The sequence below is a fragment of the Cyprinus carpio genome, chromosome A4, assembly GCF_018340385.1.
Source record: "Cyprinus carpio isolate SPL01 chromosome A4, ASM1834038v1, whole genome shotgun sequence".
Taxonomy (NCBI): domain Eukaryota; kingdom Metazoa; phylum Chordata; class Actinopteri; order Cypriniformes; family Cyprinidae; genus Cyprinus; species Cyprinus carpio.
The window spans coordinates 21,615,048-21,640,104 of record NC_056575.1 but is presented as its reverse complement, the minus strand read 5'-3'; the positions used below and the strand labels follow the sequence as shown (position 1 = coordinate 21,640,104).

The 25,057-nt window shown below is 39.1% G+C and overlaps 1 pseudogene; it reads right to left on the bottom strand.

Moving 5' to 3' along the window:
- On the bottom strand, window positions 1-24,636 carry LOC109084554 (annotated as a pseudogene).
- Window positions 24,637-25,057: the final 421 nt, after the last annotated feature.

The following is a 25,057-nucleotide window of genomic DNA, read 5'->3' as shown; positions in this document are numbered from 1 at the left end:
GTTATTCTGCAGTATTAATGTCATGAAGAGACTCTATAACATCTCACTGTCACTGATTTATCGTGCAGCTCAAAGCAATATGGGTAGAATCTCTTGTCAGTCTCTTCTCATTCATCAGCACAATTTCGCTGATGATCCATAATAATAAACCCAAAAGCCAGGATAGAGCGGCTGAGTGAATGTGGTCTGGACTGTGTGGATGAGGCTCATTGTGTTTCTGGAGACGCTGTAGAAGGACAGAGTTCCTGCACTGTGATCCACAAACACTCCTATTCTACTGCTGGTGGGGTTCACAGGGAGATCAGTCCTTATATTATTGTGTATGAAGGAGTAACTGGAGGGAAAGCAGATCAAACCCCAGGACTGATCATTACGTCCAAACACAGACTCATTACTCGATCCCTTCCTGCTGATGCTCTTATATGACACTGATATACACACACCTCCACTCCACTCAATCTCCCAGTAACAGCATCCACACACACTCTCTCTACACAACACCTGAGAACACACATCAAATCTGTCTGGATGATCAGGATACGACTTTTTCTCTCCCACATGTGTCACCTTTCTGTTCTTCTCAGACAGAATGAGTTCAGTGTGTGCTGTGTTTGGATCCAGTGTGAGAAAACAGACCCCTGAACACAAGAACAGAGACATTTAGAACAACAACAATCACTACAGCTGTGTGTGTGTGTGTGTGTGTGTTTGCAGACCTACACTTTCGTGGTCCTGCTCTCATCCTGAGCTCTTCTCCGTGATCCACGCTATAAACACACAAAAACACGTTCATAAGTTCACTCACATATAATCAGTAAATAGTATGTATATTTGGTGTGCTCTCTGAGGGGAGGGTCCGAGCTCAGAATACAGCCAAAGAACTCCCCATATCACAGGCCGGGACATGAACAGTTTTTGCCCCCATTTTTCATGAGCTGAACTCAAAGAGCTAAGACTTTTTCTATGTACACAAAAGGCCTATTTCTCTCAAATATCGTCCACAAATCTGTATAAATCGGTGTTAGTGAGCACTTCTCAGGAGGTAGAGCTTTTTCGCATTTGGCTTCCCAACTCTGGTATAGCCTTCCTGATAATGTTCAGGGTTCAGACACACTTTCTCTGTTTAAATCTAGATTAAAAACACATCTCTTTGGCCAAGCATTCAAATAATCCATCTCATAATTTTGGACTGCAGTTATATCTGATCAAATGCGCATTATTATTCTTTAGCTTGGGTTAAACTAATTAATTTTACTTGGCTGGAACAGCAGCTACGTTAATTATGTCTCTATTTGTTTCTCTGCTTTGCCATGGGATTTGCCATACCACACAGTGATGTAGCTAGTCAGGATGCTCTCAATGGTGCCTCTGTAGAAGGTGCACATGATGGGGGCCGGGGCTCTAGCTCTTCTCAGTTTGCGGAAGTAGAGAAGCTGCTGTGCTTTCTTGGCCAGTGCTGTGGTGTTGTCGGTCCAGGAGAGGTCCTCTGTGATGTGCACACTCAGGAACTTGGTGCTGCTCACTCTCTCCACAGTCGCACCATTGATGGTCAGAGGAGCATGCTGAGTGTCCACTCTCCTGAAGTCAACAACAATCTCCTTTGTCTTCTTCGCATTCAGAGAGAGATTGGTGTCACTGCACCACCCGGGCCAGGCGGCTCACCTCACTCCTGTAGTTTGTCGCATCTCTGTTGCTAATGAGACCCACCACAGTCGTGTCATCCGCAAACTTAATGAAGGCGGTTGGAGTTGTGTGACGGTGTGCAGTCGTGGGTCAGCAGAGTGAAGAGGAGGGGGCTCAGCACACATCCTTGGGGGGCCCCAGTGTTCAGTGTGATGGTGCTGGATGTGTTGCTGCCGACCTATACTGCCTGAGGTCTTCCAGTCAGAAAGTCCAACAGCCAGTTGCACAGCAAAGTGCTGAGTCCCAGCTCGACCAGTTTGTAAACGAGCTGTTGAGGTATGATTGTGTTGAATGCTGACCTGAAGTCTATGAACAGGATTCTGACGTATGAGTCCTTTTTGTCTATATGTGTGAGTGCTGAGTGGAGGGAAGTTGCGATGGCGTCATCGGTTGAGCGTTTGGACAAATATGCAAACTGGAAGGGGTACAGGGAGGGGGGGAGGACAGACTTGATATGGTGCATGACTAGCCTTCAAAGCACTTCATGAGGATGGGAGTAAGTGCAACAGGACGGTTGTCATTGAAGCAGGATGGACACAGCTTCTTCGGGACTGGAATGATGGTGGTGGTTTTGAGGCATGTGGGAACAACAGCCTGACTAAGTGAGATGTTGAAAATGTCTGTGAAGACATCAGTGAGTTCCACTGCACAGTCTCTCAGTACACACCCAGGGATGTTGTCAGGACCTGGAGCTTTGCGTGCATTGATCCTGCTGAAGGATCTCCTCATGCTGTCTGGGGTCAGCGTCATCACCTGGTCACTGGGAGGAGGTGGAGTCTTCTGTGCAGTGGACCTGTTTTGTTTCTCAAAGCGAGCGAAGGAGGCATTCAGCTCATTCAGCAGGGAGATGTCGCTGTCACAGGTCCGCGGTGGGGGCTTGTAGTCCGTAATGGTCTGTATCCACTGCCACAGGCTCCGAGTGTCTCTGCTGTTGCTGAAATAATGGGTTATTCTCCTGGAGTACTGTCTCTTAGCCTGTCTGATTCCGTGGGACAGGTTGGTCCTAGCTGTCCTCAGGCCCACCTCATCTCCAGCTCTAAAGGCAGCGCTCCGCGTCTTCAGGAGTCTGTAGACCTCCTTTGTCATCCACGGCTTCTGATTGGCCCGGACAGTGATGGTCTTTGTGACTGTTACATGATCAATACACTTGGTGATGTAGGCAGTGACAGTCTCTGAGTACTCTTGGAGGTCAGTGGTGTTATTGTATGTGGCAGCCTGCTTAAACATATTCCAGTTCAGTTGTGTGTTAAAACAGTCTTGAAGAGCGTCTGACGACCCTTCCGGCCACACTTGAATTTGTATGTGAACTGGTTTGGCGACTTTAACGAGTGGTCTGTATGCAGGCATTTGCATGACAGTGATGTGGTCTGAGGCAACGAGGTGGGGGAGTGGGAGGGCCTTGTAAGCTCCTCTCTGTGTGGTATAAACAAAGTCTAAAATGTTTTTACCTCTTGTTGGAAAGTTAATGTGTTGGTGTATTTTTGGAAACACACTTTTTAAGTCTGCATGGTTGAAATCCCCAGTTATGATTAGAAAAGCATCAGGGTGGGCTGTCTGCTGCTCACTGATGTGCTGGTACAGTTCATTTAGTGCATTGTTCCTGTTGCTGTTGTTGTTCGGAGAAGTGTATACAGCAACAAGCAGTATGGCTGTATATTCCCTCAGTAGATAGAACGGCCGGCACTTAATAATCGTAAACTCCACCAGGGTTGAGCAGTGTTTGCAGACCACAACAGCATCGCGGCACCACGCGTCACTGATGTAAACACAAAGCCCACCACCGTGGGTTTTATGTTTTATGCAGTTTTATGTTTATGTTTAGTTAAGATTTCACATAAAAGACGTTTACATATAGTTAAAAATCTTTTATAGTCAACATAATCTATAAGAGAAAATGATAGAAATGACCCCGTTCAAAAGTTTACATAAGCTTGATTCTTAATAATGTGTTGTTACCATAGACTGTATAAAAACATAGACGTAGTGTCCGTGGCATCACCCATAGGTTTCCGAAGAGCGTTTTTAAAGCCGAAGGTAGGAGGGGCCGGCCGTCACCATCTTGGCATGGTGTCACTCCCAGATAATCAAAAATGGAGCTTGGCAGGAGCTGGTCACTCAAGTGACCGTGCCCTTAATTATGCAGAACTTTAAGGCTTAATATAATTTAACCGGATGAGTTATAAAAAAAATTCACCCCACTCACAGTTTTCGCAGCCTTCCTCTAGCGGCCAGTTGACGAATTACAGTTTAAGTCACTTCCGTATGGGCTTCATGAGATTTGGATTGAAGAACAGAATTAGGAGGGAGAGAAAGTATCATGCATGGATCGGCTCCTGGTGGTTGGGGAGGAACGCTGAGAGAGGTGGAAGAAGGAAATGGAGGAGGAGCAAAGGCTTGTGCTGCTGGTGTTGGCAGCCTCATGGCAGCTTCTATTACGGAAAGGTGTAGAGAGAGCTGGAGGTGGAGGCTTGAACAGAGGAGGGAGAAGAAAGAGGTTTTGCAGCGGTGAAAGGTATCTGGAGCATGGCCCAGGCTCGCTGATGGCCTACTGCTGCATCCAGAACTTTGAGAAGGGCCGGATCTTGAGTTGGAAGAAGATGAAAGTGTTGGGGGATGCAAATTTTTGGATCTACAGGCTCTAATGACCATTTTGGAGGGGCTAGCTGGCTGAAAAGAGACATACAAAGCGTAAAGAAATTTGTTCTTTATCTGGGAAAACTGTACGTCTGCATTAATCTGCGATTGTCTCGGCCACACCAACCATTCATTTTGGGGCTAAGACAGAAGAGGATGCTTGGGAGTGAGATGGATGTCTTTCTGGCAGAGGTGAGCAAAGTCATCAGCGTCTTGGCATGTGAGCATCCGAAAGCGTATTTAATAATTTAATTATCAGAACGAGCTCCACCTGTGCAAAACTGTTGATTATCAGAATAAGCTCCTCCCAAACTCTGCTAATAAAACATCATTTAATGTAGATCTGCATTATTCACACACACATTCAGTACATCAGTATTAGTGTTTGACATACTTTAGTATCTGCAGTTTATAGTTTGGATCCTCCAGTTTGTGCCTGAGCAGCTGGACTCCTGATTGTCCTGGGTGATTGTAGCTCAGATCCAGCTCTCTCAGGTGTGAGGGGTTTGAACTCAGAGCTGAAGACAAATAACCACAGCCTTCCTCTGTGACGATACAGCCAGACAACCTACAGACACACACAGTCAGATAATCTACAGACACACACAGATAGATATCTACAGACACATTTAGATCATCAACAGACACACACAGACAGAACATCTACAGACATAGATCATCAACAGACACACACAGACAGATCATCAACAGACACACAGATCATCTACAGACACATTTAGATCATCAACAGACACACACAGACAGATCATCTACAGACACACACAGTCAGATGATCTTCAGACACACACAGACAGATCATCTACAGACACACACAGTCAGATGAATCATCTACAGACACAGTCATCTACAGACAGTCATATCATCTACACACACAGATCATCTACAGACACACAGACAGATCATCTACAGACACACGCAGTCAGATGATCATCTACAGACACAGTCATATTATCTACAGACACACACAGACAAATAATCTACAGACACAGATCATCTACAGACAAACAGACAGATCATCTACACACACACAGATCATCTACAGACACACACAGACAGATCATCTACAGACACACACAGTCAGATGATCATCTACAGACACACAGTCATATTATCTACAGACACACACAGACAAATAATCTACAGACACACACAGACAGTCAGATCATCTACACAGTCAGATCATATACCGACAAACAGTCAGATCATCTACACAGTCAGATCATATACCGACAAACAGACAGATCATCTACAGACACCAGGGCCGTCTTTAGCTGGTGCGGGGCCCGATGCGAGGTAGGGAGGTGGTCCCCCTCGATTCATTCGCTGTGGTGCCTTGTGCGACCACACCAGTTGCACCCCCCTAAGGACGGCCCTGACAGACACACAGTGTCAGATCATCTACAGACACACACAGTCAGATCATCTACAGACACACATCAACATTGTGACCTGTTGGCTGTAAATGATCTTATATGTTCTAAATACCTCAGTATCTCCAGCTGACAGTTTGGCATCTTCAGTCCATCAGAAATTAACTTTACACCAGAGTCCTGCAGGTCATTGTTACTCAGATCCAGCTCTCTCAGGACACAGTTTGAGGATTGTAGAACTGATGATAAACTCTCACAACACTGAGCAGTGAGATTACAGACAGCAAGACTGTAAGAGAAAAGAACACACATATTAACAGTCAAATCATCTACACATACACACACACACAGAATCAGATAATCTACAGACATACATCAACATTGTGAGCAGTTGACTGTAAACAATGTCTTATATGTTCTTAATACCTCAGAATCTCCAGCTGACAGTTTTTACTCTTCAGTCCGTCAGAGATAATCTTTACACCAGAGTCCTGTAGGTCATTGTTATTCAGATCCAGCTCTCTCAGGACACAGTTTGAGGATTGTAGAGCTGAAGACACAATTTCACAATGCTGTTCTGAGAGTTCACAGCCAGAAAATCTAGAAGACATTAAATAAAATTTAAGAAATAAAATAATAAAGACATGTATGGAGGGTTGCTAGTTTAAACAACTGTTTTGTCTGTATGAACAAGAGTGTTGTTGTGAGTTAATATAACATTACTTGTTGAGTTTGTGTTTGTCAGACGAAGCCTGAGCATTGAGACATACGCAACTAAGACTGTACAATAAACTCTGCTCCTTTTTTACCATCATCACGTCGTCTTCCGCTTCTGCTCTTCTCTGGTTGTACTCGGGTAACTTCTTGGTTGATAGAAGACTATTAAACACTCGTTTGGGGTATTTTTAGGTACCAGACAAGACTTGCTGTTAACAGGTTTTGGGTATTAACAGCACTGCCAACTAGTAGTTCTGTTACCAGAAAAAGCGGATATTTTCTGAGAGGATCTGGAGTCCAGGGCTGGATCTTAATTATCTGGAGTCTCGATCTAACAGAATCAAGCTGCTAAAAGACTCTTTTCTACTTCCTCCTGATCACTTCTGAAGCAGAACAGCAGTGGTGAGCAATGATCAGCAATCAAACATGGGGTTACAAGGAGAGAGATGACAATGACATCAGCCAATCAAAACAGTTTTTTTTTGTTCTTTTTTTAAGCAAAAATGAGAACAAAACCTTTAATAATTTTTTTTTTTTCAGAAGAAACAAGATTTAAAATCTTAAATCATTTTGCTTCTCAAGTAAATTTATCTTGATTCAGGAATGTTTAGATGTATTTTCTTAGTATTTTGTCTTGTTTTCTAGAACAAACAAGCAGCAGAGTAAATCTCAAGACTGTATGCATGTGCTTACGTTTTACTGTATGCTTACACAGCACTAAATCATATTTTTAGCCATATTTTCACTGTATTCTTGGCAAAAAATAAAGAAAAGGGGGTTTACTTTACATCGGAGCATTAAAAGTGGTCGCCTGTACAATGCATGGATTTATATGCCAAATGTACGGTGGCCAAGAAATCTCAAAATGCTGCAACTGTAGAAAACACACACACACAAACCCCCACCCCCAAGCAAATTAAGAAAACAACTTTTGTGTTTCATGCTGCTAAGAAGATCAGCAGCCACAAACACACTGCAGAGTTTCAGGAGTTATTTAGGAGAAAATCTCTCATTCAGATTCATGATTAAATATGATACTTTAGTTCATGATTAAACACTTACAGAGCTTTTCTGCAGTTGATCACAGCTGGTATCAGTCTTCTTCTCCCCTCAGCTGATGTGTTGTATTTCTTGAGGTCCAGCTCATCCAGTGGGTCTTCTGACATCTGCAGCATGTAGGAGATTGTTGAGCAGTGAGCAGGAGAGAGTTTCTTCTCTGAGAGTTTGTCTGATTTCACAAACTCCTGAATCTCTCTGGACAGAGTCTGATCTTTCACTTCCAGCAGACAGAGGAACAGATTGATGGATCTTTCAGTGGAGAGTCCATGTCCATCTTTGATCTTCTCTTTAATGTACTGTGTGGTTCTCCTAATGCTCTCTGAGCTCTTCTCTGTGTGTGTCAGTAGATCCTGTAAGAGTCTCTGATTAGACTCCAGCGAGACGCCCAGCAGGAATCGCAGGAACAGATCCAGACGTCCATTCTCATTCTCAATGGCTTTATCTATTGCTTCTCTATGGAGAACTATGAACAACATCCAAAAACTGTGGGGTGTCCAACATTTTTCATTACATAAATGTAAAACAAATAGAAAGCAGCGAGAAACTCCTGAACGCTCAGATGAATGAAGCTGTAAACTTTCCTCTGATGAATCACAGATTCCTCCTTAAAGATCTCAGTGCAAATCCCAGAATACACTGAGGCGTCAGTGAGGTCTATACCGCTCTCAATCAGGTCCTCCTCATAGAACATCACATTGCCCTTCATCAGCTGTTTGAAAGCCACTTCAGCAAGTTTCACAATCACTTCTCTGTTGGACTGCAGGAGTTTCCCTGGATTTCTCTCTTCATACTTCTGGTTCCTCATGTTGATCTTAATCAGCAGGAAGTGGATGTACATTTCAGTCAGAGTTTGAGGGATTTTCTGCACTCAGATTTTCTTCCAGGAGCTTCTAAGCACAGTGGATGAGATCCAGCAGAAGACGGGGATGTGGCACATGATGTGGAGGCTTCTTGCTCTTTTGATGTGTGAGATGATTCTGCTGGCTTGATGCTGCTCAGTGATTCTCTTCCTGAAATATTCCTCCTTCTGAGGCTCATTGAATCCCTGTATTTCTGTCAGACGGTTGATGTATTTGGAGGGGATCTGATTGGCTGCTGCTGGTCTGGAGGTGATCCAGATGAGAGCAGAGGGAAGCAGCTCTCCTTTCATCAGGTTTGACATCAACACACCTACCGATGAAGTCTCAGTCACATCAGAAACTTTCTGAGCGTCTGAAAACATCAGTGTGATTCTGCTTTCATCCAGACCATCAAAGATGAACACAACTTTACACTCCTCATAAATCTGTGAGTCCAGATCTTGAAGTTCAGGATGAAAGTCCAGCAGAAGTCTGTGAAGACTGTACTGATGATCTCGGATCAAGTTCAGCTCTCGAAATGGAAGCACAAACATGAAATCTACATCCTGATTGGCTTTTCCCTCGGCCCAGTCCAGAATGAATTTCTGCACAGAGACCGTTTTTCCGATTCCAGCGATGCCTTTAGTAAGAACAGTCTTGATCTGGTCTTTCTCCTCACATCCTGGTCCAGGTGAGGCTTTAAAGATGTCATTGCAGCAGATTGGAGTGTCTTGTGAGTGTTGTGTTCTGGCTGTTTTCTCCATCTGTAAAACCTCATGTTCTTTTCACTCCTTCTCTCTCTCCCTCTATGATGTAGAGCTGTGTATAGACACTGTTCAGGAGGCTTTCATTCTCCTGGGGTTTCAGTCCCTCAAATAATCTCTCATACTTGTTCTTCATGCTAGTTTTGAGCTGGTCTTTGACTCTCTGTAGTTCATCATTCACTGATTGGAAGAAAGAGGTGACTTCTCGAGACATGCTTTGCTCTCGATCTGCTCTGCTGAAATATCACAAGAAGAACAGATTAAAAATATATAAAAATAAAGGATGTGTAAATTAATATCTAAATCAATAGAGATGCCAGTTTTGTCAGTCTTGATTTTCAGACAAGACAGACAAGACAATGGCAGATGATTTAGTTTTGAAACTAAATGCAAAAGCACCTGTTTGGCAATATTTTGGATTTTGAAAAGCCTGTTGACTTTTGCCATTTATCTAAGGTGATTTTGGAAGGTTTTTTTTTTTTTTAAACATTATTGGTTCCAAACTGTTTTCTGATTTTTACTTTATTTAAACTTTGTGTAATTTAATTTATTTTTATTTGACATCAAGGTGTATGGCATGCCTTCAAGCTTTCTTACCCGTTTTGCTAATAAAACGTTCTACGTTTCTTATTGATTTGGTTATATAGCTATTATACATGTTTACTTAGCCTATTTGTATACTGATATAAAATTTATGCAATTTAGGGTTTTATTTGGGTAATACAATTTCTTTTTATTTAGCAACTTACAAAGCATTAAAATATGTTTTTTTTTTAATTAACATATTAAAACTAGTGTAGAAATGGCAAATATAAATTATATAATTGAATTTTCATTTTTTGCACTAAGTGTAAGCACATATTTATGGGAAAATGTAAATTTAAATACAGAAATACATTGTCATTTTGCATATTACATTTCAAAATGAATTTTGCTACCCATATGTTTCTTTCCATATTGGGCAGGATGAGGATTTTTTTTTTTTTTTTTTTTAAGTTATGAACTATTTTCTTTCATCTGATGAATTAAAGAAATAAATTAAAGTAAAATGATGGTTATCTGCTGTGATTGTAAGTCAGTGTGTGGTTCACTAACAGTGGAAACAGACTCTTGTTCTGGTTTGTGGATCAGTGTGTGACTCCTGTCTGCGTCTGCTGCTGTCACTCAGTGTGTGTGTTTTCTCTGATTGAACATGTTGAAGCAGCACTTGTTGGCTCATGGGATCGTCTGAGAAATTATGTCCTCTGATCCGGTGATTGTTTACACTGGTCAGTGTTGATCAATGCAGCGTAAATTGACCTTAACACTGGATTATATCTCCCCTGGGGTCAGAGGTCACTGGATCATATCTCACCTGGGGTCAGAGGTCACTGGAACACCACTGAATTTAGGAGGAAGAGGCATTGATCTGTCACTCTTCAGACACACACAGCTGGGATCAGGTGATCTCTCACTGCTCTCTCTGTTCTCCATAATGAGAAACTGACTTCAGTCCTGCATATGGAAAACATAAGAGAAACAAATGACATAATATTGTGGTTACAATGCAGTGAAAACAAATCTTAACACACAATGAGATTGAAGAGAATGTGTAGCTTCAGACTCAGCAGCTGCAGCAGTTTGTGGAGGATCCTTTTCTTCTGAATCCATAAAGTGATGCTTTACTGACTGCAGTGAAGAAGATCTGAAGAGTGATCCTCATGAGCATCGTCAGTATCTGTGCTCACTCACACTCGTGTGAACATTTGACTTCAGCAGCAGGAGAAAAGCATGAATCTGTTCAGAGCTTGTTGTGTTTCTGCTGCTGTAACGTGACGTGATGTTTCATTGTTGAAGTGCTACTGAAAACCCCTCAAATCTTAATCTTAAATCTTTATTTTATGGCAGCATCTATTTGTACTAAGTGTAAATAGCAGCATTTTTTAGTGATATGATATTTACACAGTGCAAATAGCTATAGATTCTATTTACACTATGCTAACATTTTACTAATTGCAAATAGTGGTAATTATCTGCATCTCAGTATTGTAGTACATTGTAAGACCGTATACAATATTAACTTAGTGTAAATTGTAATTTTAATTCAAATTATTAAATTAATGCCACCTTATTGGAACAATACCCTTACAAAAATAACTGCAGTACAGTGAAGTACAACTGTAGATTTGCAGTATAATGAAGTACAGATACAATATAACTGCAGTACAGTGATACGCTAAAATGCACGTAAAGATTTCAGATGCAAAAACTTCAGTCTGATTAAATTTATTTATTTTTTTTATTTTTATGAGCATTCTTTAAATAAAGCTCCTATGATTAGGTTCAGTAATTTAACTTTAACGGCAAATAGGTTCTTTTCATTGCCATTAAAGCCTTCATGTATAGGACCTGTGCTGCAGTTTGCTGTATTGTGCAAGTGCTGTGGTTACAGTATTGGCAAGAGTTTTTTTTTTTTTAATTATTATTATTATTTTATTTTTTGTAATGTAGACTTCCTCTAAAAAGTATATGTATAAAATATCTTTGTACAAAAAAATGTTTTTCACTCGCACAGATTAATAGCCGGCACTTGCGATCTTCCTTCGCGCCAACGGTCGTTGTCCTTACAAGTCTCGCGAGCAGCTGATTACTGATAACGGTAAATCAGCGTCTTTTCCGTAGTGTCTACTGCAGGATGGATATAAAAGAATAAAATAGCCTACGTTTTGGTTTGACAACATCATTAATGTGTGAACTATCACAATTAAAGCTCAAAGACATAACAACATTACACCCCAAGACCGTTCAGAAGTGTGAGAAAAGAAGAAACAGTTTCCGGAAGAGAAGTTCATCAGGAGAGTTGGAGCGTTGACTTTGTCAGACTTTAATTCTTGTAATTAAGTATAGTCCACATTATAAACACTTGTCTTGATACAAGTAATCTATAACACATTTTATGAAAACCATATTAACAGTAGGCCTATAAATAGTTTAAAAATAATAAAAATGTTCTAAATTAGTTGTTTATTAGTATATAATAGATTTATGCTGTAAAATATTAAATTAAAATGTCTAATGTTTATAGGAGAGAGTGGGGCAAGATTAACCATTTTTTATGTGGTTCTCAAGATAAGACAAAATGATGCAGAAGTACAATAAAAGTATCTATCCTATCCTAATGAAAGTATTCCTATAATTTTAAATGATCAGAATGTATCTATGACAAAGGGTTCTAAAAATATGGCTTCTTATTTAATAATAATAAAAAAAAAAAATGTTCCCATGGCTCAGTTTGCCTGGGGTTTGAGGTAAGTAACCCGGGTCGAGTCAGTGGGTAAGATGCATCATCTGGGTGTAAAATGACCATCTGACCAAATCTGATTCAAACCCATGTGAAATAAATAACAAAAACTCATTTAATAATTTCCTCTTACAAACAGTCATATTTCTTTTCATAAAGTTAACTTTAACAACATAAAACCAACCAAATGAGGTTTAAATTTCAATATTTAAATGTTTGCATTTCTGAAACAACGTTGAACAACAAAGTTTTAGCCTTTCGAAAACAGACTAAACAGAGTTTGTTGGCGATTAGTGACTACAGGTGATATTTCTATCAGAAAGACACGGAAGGTGAAGATAAACCCAAAAGTATTTATTTACAAAACCAATACAAAGAAAAGAATTATTTTGGCGTAGGCCCCATCTGTAGCCTGAATCAGACGTTGTAGATTTCAGCTAATCCTGCCGAAGACGAAGGCAGGGCGGAGCATACCCCAAAAGAAAGAAGATTAATACCCACCAGACAAAGTACTTCTTACAAGATCCTAGATCATACGGACAAAGAAAAAAAAAAGATAAGATTTAATTAGTCATAATTAAAGTGATTATAAAAACCATTTAAGAATGTATCAGATCATAGCTTAAGTATTAATTACAGAGTAGAGGAGATGGGCCGCGACAGGCCGGACAGTGATGGAGGCCACGACAGACCAAGTTGATAGATAGAGGCCATTATAGACCAGGTATTGATAGAGGCTGGATAGGCCATACTGAGAGTTAGGCCAGAGAAAAGGCCCCGGCGGGCCACAGAAGATGGAAAGGCCCCGATAGTTCACAGTGGGAACGGCCCCCACGGGCCACAGAAGATGGAACAGCCCTGATAGGGCTTAAAGAAAAGCCACCATGGCCGCGGAGAAAAGCCTAGCTAGGCCACAGATGGAGATGCCCAGATGAGTCATAGTGAGAAAGCCAAGAGGCCGTAGAATGAAATGCCTCAGTAGGCACAGAGAGAAAGGCCATGTAATTAGACCACGGTGGGAAACGCCACGAGATGGGTAAAACAGAGGGGAAGTCCACGAAAGACAGGCCACAGAAAGAAAGGCCAAGTTAAACCACAGTAAACCATAGAGGTTGTTGGGAGTAATATTAATAGGTATTGTACCACCACCAGATTACAGATTACCTTGAGGACAACTTGATATCTTTGAGATGGTTTGTGGTTCAGGTCTAATGTAGGATTCGAATGCGGAGGATGACCATCTTCCCAGTAGATTGATAGCTGATGTTTGAACTCCAAGTTCAACAGCAGTAGTGGCCTGTGTATAGAAGCGGTGACAGACCGCAGCTTCTAAAGGTGACCAAATAGAGCTGAACCAGCCGCAGAGAGAAAGGCTACAAGAGGCTGTAGAGAGTATAGGCCGTGACAGAAGGCGGGAGGCGGTGAAAGAGTAGATGTAATGAATAGGTGTGACACCACCACCAGTAGATGCTTAATGTACCTTAAACATACAGCATTACATTTTACCCAAATGCATACATATTTACAAACGAATGACTGTATGAGCTATCTAATGACAGGCCACATTATGCCATTTAACACAAAGACAGCGTCGTTCATGTAATAAGAAAAGCAATCACAGGCCAATTTTGCGAAGGACAATAATAGACAGTGTTACGTAAACAATAATGGTCCACTTACCTGAAGGTCACAATAGGCCCAAATTGATCAAAGGTCGCTATAGGGTGAGTAATGTGAAGCCTCGTTAGGCCATGTAAAGTGAAGGCCCGACGGGCTGCAATCACATTGATAGCCTGCTTACGTTTCTATAAACTATGTGATGTGTAAGCCTCGTGTGTAGAGGACCACGATAGGCCGTTTTATGTGAAAACCATGATAGACTGGACATGAGGAGCATGTGAGAAGTAACCACCACCGGTAGTTTAAGAGTATTATACTGTACCTTGAGTATTACATGAAATAGTTTAGAGTCTGATCTTGAAGGAAATCTGAGTGAAGACGATCATGTACATAGCAGCTTGATGGCGGATTACAGGAATTCTAAACCATCGCATTGAGTAAGAGAGGCCATTAGTTTAGGTTAAATGATAGAGGTAGAATCAGTGATCTAGCAGCGACTTGAGAGCATATACACGGATACATAAACATTCTTTAGGCTAGACTCCTGCACACGCTTGATAGAACTCCATCTAACTGCCAGAACCCACAGAGGAAACCGATTCCCCCCAAAAATAGAAAATGAGCCAGATCAGCATGACCATAAAAAGAAGAGATACTCAATGTTAAGGGAAGACCCCGATAGGCTGTGATATGTGAAGGCCACGATAGGCTGAATTTCATAAACAGTAATGGACAAACTTACCTGATGACCACCATAGCAGAGTTATGCAAAGTGCCACAACAGTCTGTGTTATGTGAAGGCCACAACAGCCAAGTAAGACCGAAGTCAACAGGTATGAGGAAACAGAATGAACCAACACCAGAGATGCAAAAAATAAACAAGCCATGATTATAGCTTAAAGTCCGCATCAAATCAAAATTGACTTTACTTTACTAGCGCACATTGCTAGTCTTGATGTAAACAATTAATCAAATTGTTTGTTTTCGTAAACTTTAATCAAAATCTGAACATTTACTTCCGCTCTGGAATGCATTCGTTTTCTGATGACATACGGCTTGGGCAGAATATCCTTAAACACACCCCTCCAGCCGTTAGTTTGCTATGAGTGAGAGACAGAGACCAGGAGCACAAACAAAACCATGACTTCTATTCAATATTCTGTTTAAGATGGAAACACGTCACTACACTGAAATAAAGTCGGCAGCAACTTCCGGTTCATGTGGACTTTAAAGATGCCTGCTGAGCATTGAGCCGAATCTTAACTAGAACTCAAATGGAATAGGACCATGTATACATCAGCTTGATAGACCCTGCGTTCATAATAGCGCCAGTCCAAAGAGTGAGCGGTGTAAAGATGAGGTGAGAGCCACAGAATCTAAATGACTGCATTGTAATGAAATGCCAAGGTTAGTAAGATGATCAAATAAAGTAATTAAGTTTTATGAAGAAAGCGTAAAAACACATAAGCATAAATATTGGAACAGTAAAACAGAACTATTCTCTGCCTTAACTCCCACAAAAGCTTGATAGACTCCATTTAACCGTAGGAACCCGACGAGTGAACCTTCAAAGAAACCAGGTCGCATGAAATACAAGTTAAAGAAATATTAGTAATGTATGGAACTAGGACAAAGATAGAAAAATAAATCTTGATACATTATCCTTGCAGAAGGATAAGAACACTTTACATTTAACAACGACGCCTTACTAGCCAATTAAACTTCAATAGCTATTGAATCCTGTAAAAGCATAAAGAAAGCCCTTACACAAAGATTTCTGCAGAACTTTAAAGCAGATGTTATGAGTGAACATACGCTAGTGCAGGACATTAAAGTCACTGGGCACACACTAAATTAACAGAATAGTAGTAATTATAACCTCCAAGTCCAAACATTGATGAAGTTTAGGAGGAAATCCAGAGAGGAAGTCATCTATATGGAGGAAGTACATAAAAACATCAGACTATAGAAAGGCCTTGACAAGTGCAAGTTCCAAGATAGAATACTTTAATGCTTACCACACAGAAAGAGCGCCAGCTAGTTATTTAATAGAGCAAACTAATGCCACATAGCTAAGCTAGAGCTAATTGCCTTAATATGTCCTGAGAATAGTAAAAGAATAACAGATTAGATGAAAGTATGATGAAAGGATTAGTTAGTCAATATATTGTGTTTTGGGGAAAACTTTAGTGTTTGAGCATAGCAAGAAACGTGTCCTTTTGCATTCATGCTCTCATTCAGAGGACGCTCGTGCAGAAATAGACAACGAGGAACTCTTTGCAGAAATGGTCAACGCAAAAGTAATACGTATCTCATAATACTTACCCCATTCCAGCAAATGAAACAATGACTGAATAAACAAAGACAAAAGCATATGATTAAGACAACAAATACCTTACAGTGTCAGTGTGCTAGACATAGCATATTTTACAGAAATGATTAATACGAGCAACAATCTTTATCAGTATAAAAATTGTAAGCCTTTAATAACAAGCCTCAAAATGTCTCATTACAAAAGAGTTGTTCCAAACATTGCATGTATTAGTTTGATCAACATCTTAATTATGCAGTGCCCGTCTGCTAGATAAACAAACAATCACGCAACACCAAGCGCTTTATCTTAAACGTGAGAGTAAATAACCTTGCAGAGAAAATGTTTTTTCCCCCCAAGTGCCACAAGTGCATAAAACAAAAATGATACTTATAATGGTGTAGGCTGATGAAGTGATGAAGACGGAGAGATTTCATGCGTGCAGGTTCACGTGAGCGTACAGATGAAATATTTTGTTGATAGAGACCCAAGCAGCGCCGACGCGACAGCTCGGAAAGCACCGGCGTTGACAAGTCCGCGTTTTTCAGCAGAATTGGGCTATTCTAACACTGTTGCTGCGGGTTACTTTTCATGTCTGCGGGTTGAAGCGACCCCAATATTGGTATATTTAGCGCCCGGAATGTGAATTTTACCGGGGAACCTCTCTCGAAACACTGGCAACCCTGGAAAGCACTTGGAACTCCGCCAATGTTTCACAACCTCTGCCGAGAAAACTCCGAAGCCTGAATATCATCCAACACTACCAAACGACCGCAAACATTCCCGCGACACCAGAGCAATGCCTATAATCTAGTGTGCATCTTGAGAATAACGTCAACTCGCAACAGTTTGCAGGAGACGAACTTAACTATATGCAAGTAACCCAGGGAAAGTCGGGCAATAAGTCACGCGCTCGACTGTTTGAGCAAGAAACGTCGCGGCAGTGTCTGCAAACACAATGAAGGGTGAGTAGAGGGCTTTTATATTCTTCGTGTTGAGCGCCGATTGGCTAGATCTAATTGTAATACGTGACGTGGCTTTAAGTCTTCCCAGTAGAACTTGCGCTGGCGCTTCCATCTGTTTATAATGTGAAAAGCATTTTCTGGTTCTTATCAGAGAAGTGATTTGGTGCAACTGTACAATGTCCCTATCAAAAAAACTACAAATAATATGTATATGATAAACTAAAAACCAATAATATCACATTAAAACATCAGTTTATAATTCAGAGATTTAACTTAACTACAGTGCCTTATGGTGGGGTAAGTTAAAACTCTGAGTCAATTTACTCCACAACATTTGGATCACTTTTCCCCATAGCAGCCATTTTGGGAAAAAATACATAAAAATAGCTACTGTAGCTTAACAGTTTTTACTTACCACTGATTGACATGGTTTTATTGCTAAATCATCTATATGTATCATAAATATTTTTAGACATAGATAAATTTGCTTTGATGTAACAACCATTACATCTGTTATCTGTTATAGTTTTTAAAGTAAATGGGGTGACTTCCTCTCCTCCCATGTCACCTTTCTCCCCTGCTTATCACAGTCTGGCAGAAATGATGGGGGGTTCCAAAATAAATGGTCACATGACAATAAAAGTGTACAGCTGCCAAGAAACAGGGTGGGTCAACTTACCCCACTCTACCCTACTTCCACTGAAGATAAGACAGAAGCAGACTCAGAGAGTGAGGGAGAGCCCACTCTTGTCAAAACATCTACAATAAAGTCTGAAATTATTACAGAGCTGTCTTCTCTTTTAATTGTATATTTGTAACAACTGGATCACTTGTATTAACAAGCACACACCCCCTAGTGCCCGTTTTTTAGGTTTTGGCCACTGCCCCTCAAAATGTCTGTGCACGGCCCTGATGTCCTCATATATCTTTAGTTATAATTTTAGAGAGATGTAAAAACACTCCACGTATATCTTATTCAACCCTGCTGAGATGAGAGCTTCCGTTCTGATCTGTAGCGCACGCGGGTCAGTGCACAGCACACACAGAACTTCAGTCTGATAGACAACAGCTGGTTTAATGCTGTTTTTACTACACTTTTACTATAGTAAAACAAATTATAATTATATTATAAAATCTAATCTAATAAAACATCAACATCTCAATCCAAGATGCATTTAATTATGCTATAGCGCAGCAATTTAGTTATAAGCAGATCTGTAGAAATAGTCATGTCATTGTCCAGCTCAGTTCAATTCTCATTCCAATAGCATCAGTACATCATTTATAATAATGAAATGAACAAAACTGCACTGAATATACTGTTTATTTGTTTGTAGGAGAGCGTCAACCCATTGAAAAGTGTTCAGCGTACAGTGTAGCCCTCTTTACAACAGAGGAAGTGTTAAAGGAAAGAGAAGAAGAGAGAGAGTGAAAAGGCACACTCGACAGATGTTGGTGAGACTTTATTTCTGGAAATGCATTAAAGGCCACTCACTACATTCTAGCCACAAATGTAAACCTGATTTAGATAGTATTTAAATGAGATTAATAACTCCAGCTACTTGCAGCCTACAGTCCTGTATATTTCACACTAAACTGTGAGGCAGCCTGAATCATAATCACACCATGATCATTTATTAGTCAGAGAGGAACTGATCCCTCTAAACTTTCTCCCACTTTATATTTTTTGGCGTGCTCATTTGTGAACACATAATATTCAGTAATATTATTGGATATATATTATATATATTGGATGAGGACTGAACTGAGCCAGATGAAGTCAACACTGATTTCAACTGAACACTGACACTTTTTACTGTTCAGAGCTGCTTCACAGCAGACGTGAATCCTGTTTGCCTCATTATTTATCTTTTTATCACTGTAAAGTTATTAAAAATATATCTGACAATATACTGGATATTTTTTTTATTTAGTGTGTGATTGCTTTTTTTCAGGAAAATGCACTGGTAACTAAAAAAGAAGACCAAAAATATAATTCAACCAGAAGATGATGGCTTGTGGTGAAACAAGCGCTCAAATAATGGTGAGCAACCAGTAATCTACTACATTTATTTGATATTTTTATAAACTATTATCTATATAGTTTAGAATACATAATAACTGATATTGTAAATAAACACCGAGTACATTTAGTGTAACTCTCAGCCTGTTATTTGAAGTTTAAAGAAAAGTAAAATAGCTTTATTGTTGCCATTGCTGTTTGAGACATTCACTGTTGTGTTTGTACCTTAATTCATTATATTGCAGATGTGTGCAAATAAAAACCATATATCTGGTTGCATTTCAGTGTCATTTTATTAGTGTTGGCACTTCAGTTGTATTATATATTGCAGTACTACTGCAGATTTATTGCAGTATAATAACTGTAGTACTACTTCAGCTGTATTGCAGTAATACTGCAGTTCTGTTGCAGTTGATGTTAGTAATACTACACAGTGTTTCCCCTGCCATTATATTAGGGGGGCGGCCTGCCCCCCCAACGGCAGCCCCCTCCCCCCTTTTTAATTACATTTTCTCTATAGCGCCATATCACAACAGAAATCATTTAAAGTTACCTTTTCGATAGAACAGATCTATACCTTGCTCTTTTATTACACAAACTAAATAGTCATATGTTATTGATCTTATTTACATGACACGTCAATTCGGACTCTACGTTACATGGTCGCGCTCTCTGTATCGCGCACAGCGGAGTACCGTCCTGATGCGCGCGGGCACACACACATTCCCACTAGTATTTGTAAATATTAAGCCGCCCTTGCAAAATATAAATTGTTCAGTATAGGCATAATAGGAATAATCATACAATATTTATTTAATGTTTTAATTGTAATATTAAATGACAATTTTTCAAATAATTAAATTTTCATTACTTAAAAGATAAAATGAATGAATGTTTTTATGCCTTAGAGTTTCTGAGCAAAAAAATCATAAGGCTTTTGTAAGAATAAATTAAACTTGTTTTTATGCTTTCAAATAATTAGACATTCTAAAACAGAATTTGGAAACAAAACATTTGATAGGGCCCTAAACATTTAATTTTTTACAAAACTTTTAATAAATTGATGTTAAATTGTTTGAGCTTCATTATTTTAGTTCATTAGACTAAATGATTAAGCTTTTGATTAAGAAAATTGATTTTAAATAATAAACCAGGAACCAGGCCTATATATTTAAAAAAAAAAAAAAAAAAAAAAGGCACCCCAACCTGCCACCCCCCCAAAAGCCGTAAACCTGGGGGATACACTGCTACAGATCTGCTACAGTTGTATTTTTCAATAGTACTTCAGCCAATGTTTTTTTAATTGCATTCTGCAAAAATCAAAAGCCACAATAATGCAGTTTTTCGTGTCCAAAAAATAGCATTTTTCTACAAGTAATAAAAACTGCAGTATTACTTTTTTAAAAACTGCAGTAATTTTCTGTAAGGGTAAAGCTCTCCCTACACCTATTCTAACCCTACCCAATACTTTATTTTCAACTTTTTGATTATATTCTTCATTTTCAGTGGTGGACAGTAACGGAGTAGCTTTACTTCGTTACTGTACTTAAGTACACATTTTTCAAGTATCTGTACTTTTTTACTAGGAGTAGTTAGTTTATTTTAAAGTAACTTTTACTTTTACCTCACTACATTCCAAAGCATAAGATCGTACGTTTTACTTTCACTACATTTCATAAAACATATCGTTACTCCTTATAATATATCACGTGCTCTGAGACGCAGAAGCGGTGTTTCTGATTCAAAGAACGAACTGATTCTTTTCAATGAACCTGTTAAAACGGTTCGCAAATCGCACCAAACGATTCATTCGCGAATTGGACTAATCTGATTGCAGCTGTTCTGTGGTCAACAAATCACTGATTCAAATGAACCGTTTTTAGTGCGAGTCTCTATCGAACTCAATTCACAACTGGGAGATCTTGTGAGGCGTGTGCGACTGATGCTGCTAAAAGTAATTTACTATGTCGAATTTTGAGATTAATTATTGTAATTGGAAAATCATATTTAGGTCAAAATTGTCAGTTATTTTGTGAAACTAAAGCTTCTGTAAAAGGGGTGATCTATTTAAGCCCACTGAAATGCTTAAATGCAAACACATCAGCATCTGTGCCTTTTAGGTCAAAAAACCAAAAACATTAAATTAACAACAGAATAATAAAATAACTAATGCACGTTCAAATTCCCGCTGCCATAACATTAACAGTTGTATTAAAATGTTACGCATTTTATCCCTAGTTGTGACGTCTGTTTTTATATTGTTTATCAAGCAGTAATAAACTTTTTATATTGTTTGCATTAACCACCCAAGTAGACAGATATGAATGTTTATTCATAACCATACTGAAAATAAGTAAATATTGGTAGCTGATTTGCTAACTGTCTAGCTAACAAGTCTTGCTGGTGCTAAGTTGAGGTTATTTTTAAAAAATAAAGTCCAAATATTTTTATTTCAACGCACCTAGATATATTATATCCTGGGGTAAAAAGAAAGGCTGTGATGTGTCAGAACATGGTAACTACAGTAATTATCAAAGTGGGAAGTGATGCCCTCTGGGAGTTTTTGGCCAGGAGTGTTTTTTTACACCACAGACAAAGGTTTGAGAAAATGTTCTTCCTAACTTCATGGCCTTATTCTCATGTCATATATAACTGTGATGTTCTCCAAAACAACAAATTTTTAAACACACTTTTTTCTTACTGGTGAAAATCTAATGATCAAATGTGACCCTGCGAGCACAAAAGCAGTCTGAAGTCGCTGGGGTATTTTTAGCAATAGCCAAAAAATACATTGTATGTGTCAAAATTGATTAATTTTTCCTTTTATGGCCAAAATCATTAGGATATTAAGTAAAGATCATGTTCCGCTGAAGATATTTTCTAAATTTTCCTAGTTCTTATTTTTTGATTAGTAATATGCATTGCTAAGAATTCATTTAGACCAAGTTTAAAGGTGATTTTCTCATGTGTTTTGAGTTTTTTTGCACCCCTCATTATTCCAGATTTTCTAATAGTTGTATCTCAGACACGAATCATCCTTTCCTAACAAACAAAACATTCAATGGAAAGCTTATTTAATCAGCTTTTGGATGATGCCTAAAATCTCAATTTCAGAAAAAATTTACCCTTATTGTTTTGTGGTCCAGGTCACAAATCTGTTTTCCCCTCTCAGGTACATCACAGTTGTAAGCTTCACAGTGAACATTACTACATCATCTTGTCAGCGTAGTCCATATCAACAACAAAAATATATCTTGACCTCCATGTAGTGGTTATTTTTAAGAAAATTCCAGGTATTTTGACCAGTAGGATTATAAAAAAAAAATGTGCTAATATAAAATTAAGTAGCCAGCCTATTTAAAATTGCAAAATAAATCTATCTATCAGTACTTTTTTACTTAAGTACATAAAAAAATTTAGTACTTTTGTACTTTCACTCGAGTAAAATTGAAAAAGGAGTACTTTTACTTTTACTGGAGTATTATTTTATTATACATATCTGTACTTGTACTCAAGTACTTGATTTGTGTACTTCGTCCACCACTGTTCATTTTTATTGCAAATAAATGCTTTTCTGATGTGATTTGAAATTTGAAAAGGGAGAAAAAAAAAGTTCGCCAAAAGGCAGATTCGAACTCGGGTCGATCGCGTCAGAATGAATACGACACACGTTTTACCCTCTGCGTCACTGGAGCTGACGATTGTTGGTTGTGTGTTTTGCAGTGCTGACTAGCCCAATCACACGTTGGTGGGCATAAATAGACACGCCATTATTTTATTTGTCATATCATTAGTACATTTTATTTATTTTATTTTTTTTGTGAAAAAGGTGCCTGTGCCTCTTATTTGTATATTATATTTATCAGTGTATAGATCAGGGGTCGGCATCCTACAGCACGCGCGCCAACACACACAGAGGGAAAATCGCTGGCACACGAGCATTAGGGAAAACTGCATACTGACATACATTTTGAGGGAATAACTTCTCCTAGTCTGTTAGGAACTATAAAATACACTATTAAAGTGTGAGAAATTATACTAGACCACTTTCTTTCAATCAAAGCCTCAGCGGTTCTAACAGCTCTAGTCAGTGTCAAAATGACTGAGATGGCCAATCAAATCAAAGTAGGCGGGGTTTACTGTTCACAGAAGCAGAGCGCGAAGCGTCAGCTGAATGTTAAAGAGAGCGAGGTAAGATGAAGCTGCAAATCATTTAATATTAGTCAACTTTTAACGATACGTTTTACGATAGAAATGACCGACAGCTATATCCAGTGATGCAAAATTCTCTCAAATATGGCCATTTTGAGAGAGAGAGTGCGAGAAAGAGAGAGAGAGAGAGATGTGTAAATTGTCTGCGTCTGTCTCTCTCTACAAACAATGAAGCTGAGTTTAGTTACTTCAAAAACAGTGATTTTACCCCCTCCTTGCTGAGAAATATAATGTAGCGATTCAGTATTGATTAATAAAAGTCACATTGCAGCGCTGACAAGTTTAAACTGAACTGATTAATGCATTGGCCTTGTCACACACATACAGTACAGTCACACTGTATATCTGTTATTCAAAATATAAAAATATATCTTTTTTTAAATTAATAAATTTGTGAAAAAAAAAAAAAAAAATTCTTCGAAACTACTTTGCATAAAATGAATAGCCTCCTACGTTTTCAGAAACTATTTGCATAAAATGAAATAGGCCTACTGTTTTTTGTTGTTTTTTTTTTTTTACGTCATAATTCTTGAGATAAACGAGAAACTGAGCGTTATTTAATATTAGAAAAAGTTAAATTCTGCACGCTTATGCAAACATGTTATTGTGAGTCTTTTATGTGATGGTTTGAGATATCTCAGCGTCATCACTCAAATATCACAAAGCAGACACTTTAATGAGTTTTTACATCAGAAACACATTAATAATTCAGGATCAAACTCTCAGTAAAGCTACAGAAGCTCGTGTTCTCTGTTTAAATCTTTATTTTCTCCTTTAGTATTTATTTGGACAGAAAAGAATCCGAACCTCAAATAAAAGCAGCTTCATCTCTAGAGCTCGAGATCAGTTTAATCCTGAAGATGAACTCGACACACGACAGAGAAAAACTACGAGAATATGAACTAGAGCAGAAGCCGTGAATGAACCTACCTTAATGTGATGTGTATTAAATTTTTATAAGTCTTCAAAACTTTCGCATTTTCCTGTCGAGTTTACTCTCGTGCGCGGAAACCTCTTCTTCTCCTGTGAGCTGCAGCAATGTTAAAAGCGCACTGCTGCCCTCCTCAATCCGTTTGAAGAACTCCGCTCAGTGGCTGATCTCCTCATATCAAGTCCAGTTCGGTGTAAAAGTTAATAACAGCTTGTTGTTGTTGATAGAGATTGCTAATGTGTCGTCATCATGACGTATTCCCAGTGGTAAACGCAAAGCATTTTGGGAAACCGCGGCACAAACATAACGCGCCAGACTTCTATGCATGGAGGGAAGAACGCTATAAACTGGAATAGAAGTGGCGTAAAGCTTAAGAACGGAATATCCTTTTATCGTTTTCCAGCGTGGAAAAATAATAGTACAAGCCATGTTTCAGAGGTGACAAATAGTTGACGAATGGCATGGATAGCAGCAGTAAGGAGCCCAAGATTACCTTCGATAACACTCCACCACACATGATGGTGTGTTCAAAGCATTTTCACAAAGGTAAGTTACAATTACTCTCTGTAAATGTTTATGTTGTGGGCAAAAACCAGCGTGTTTTGTTTGACTTAACCAGACCATTAGC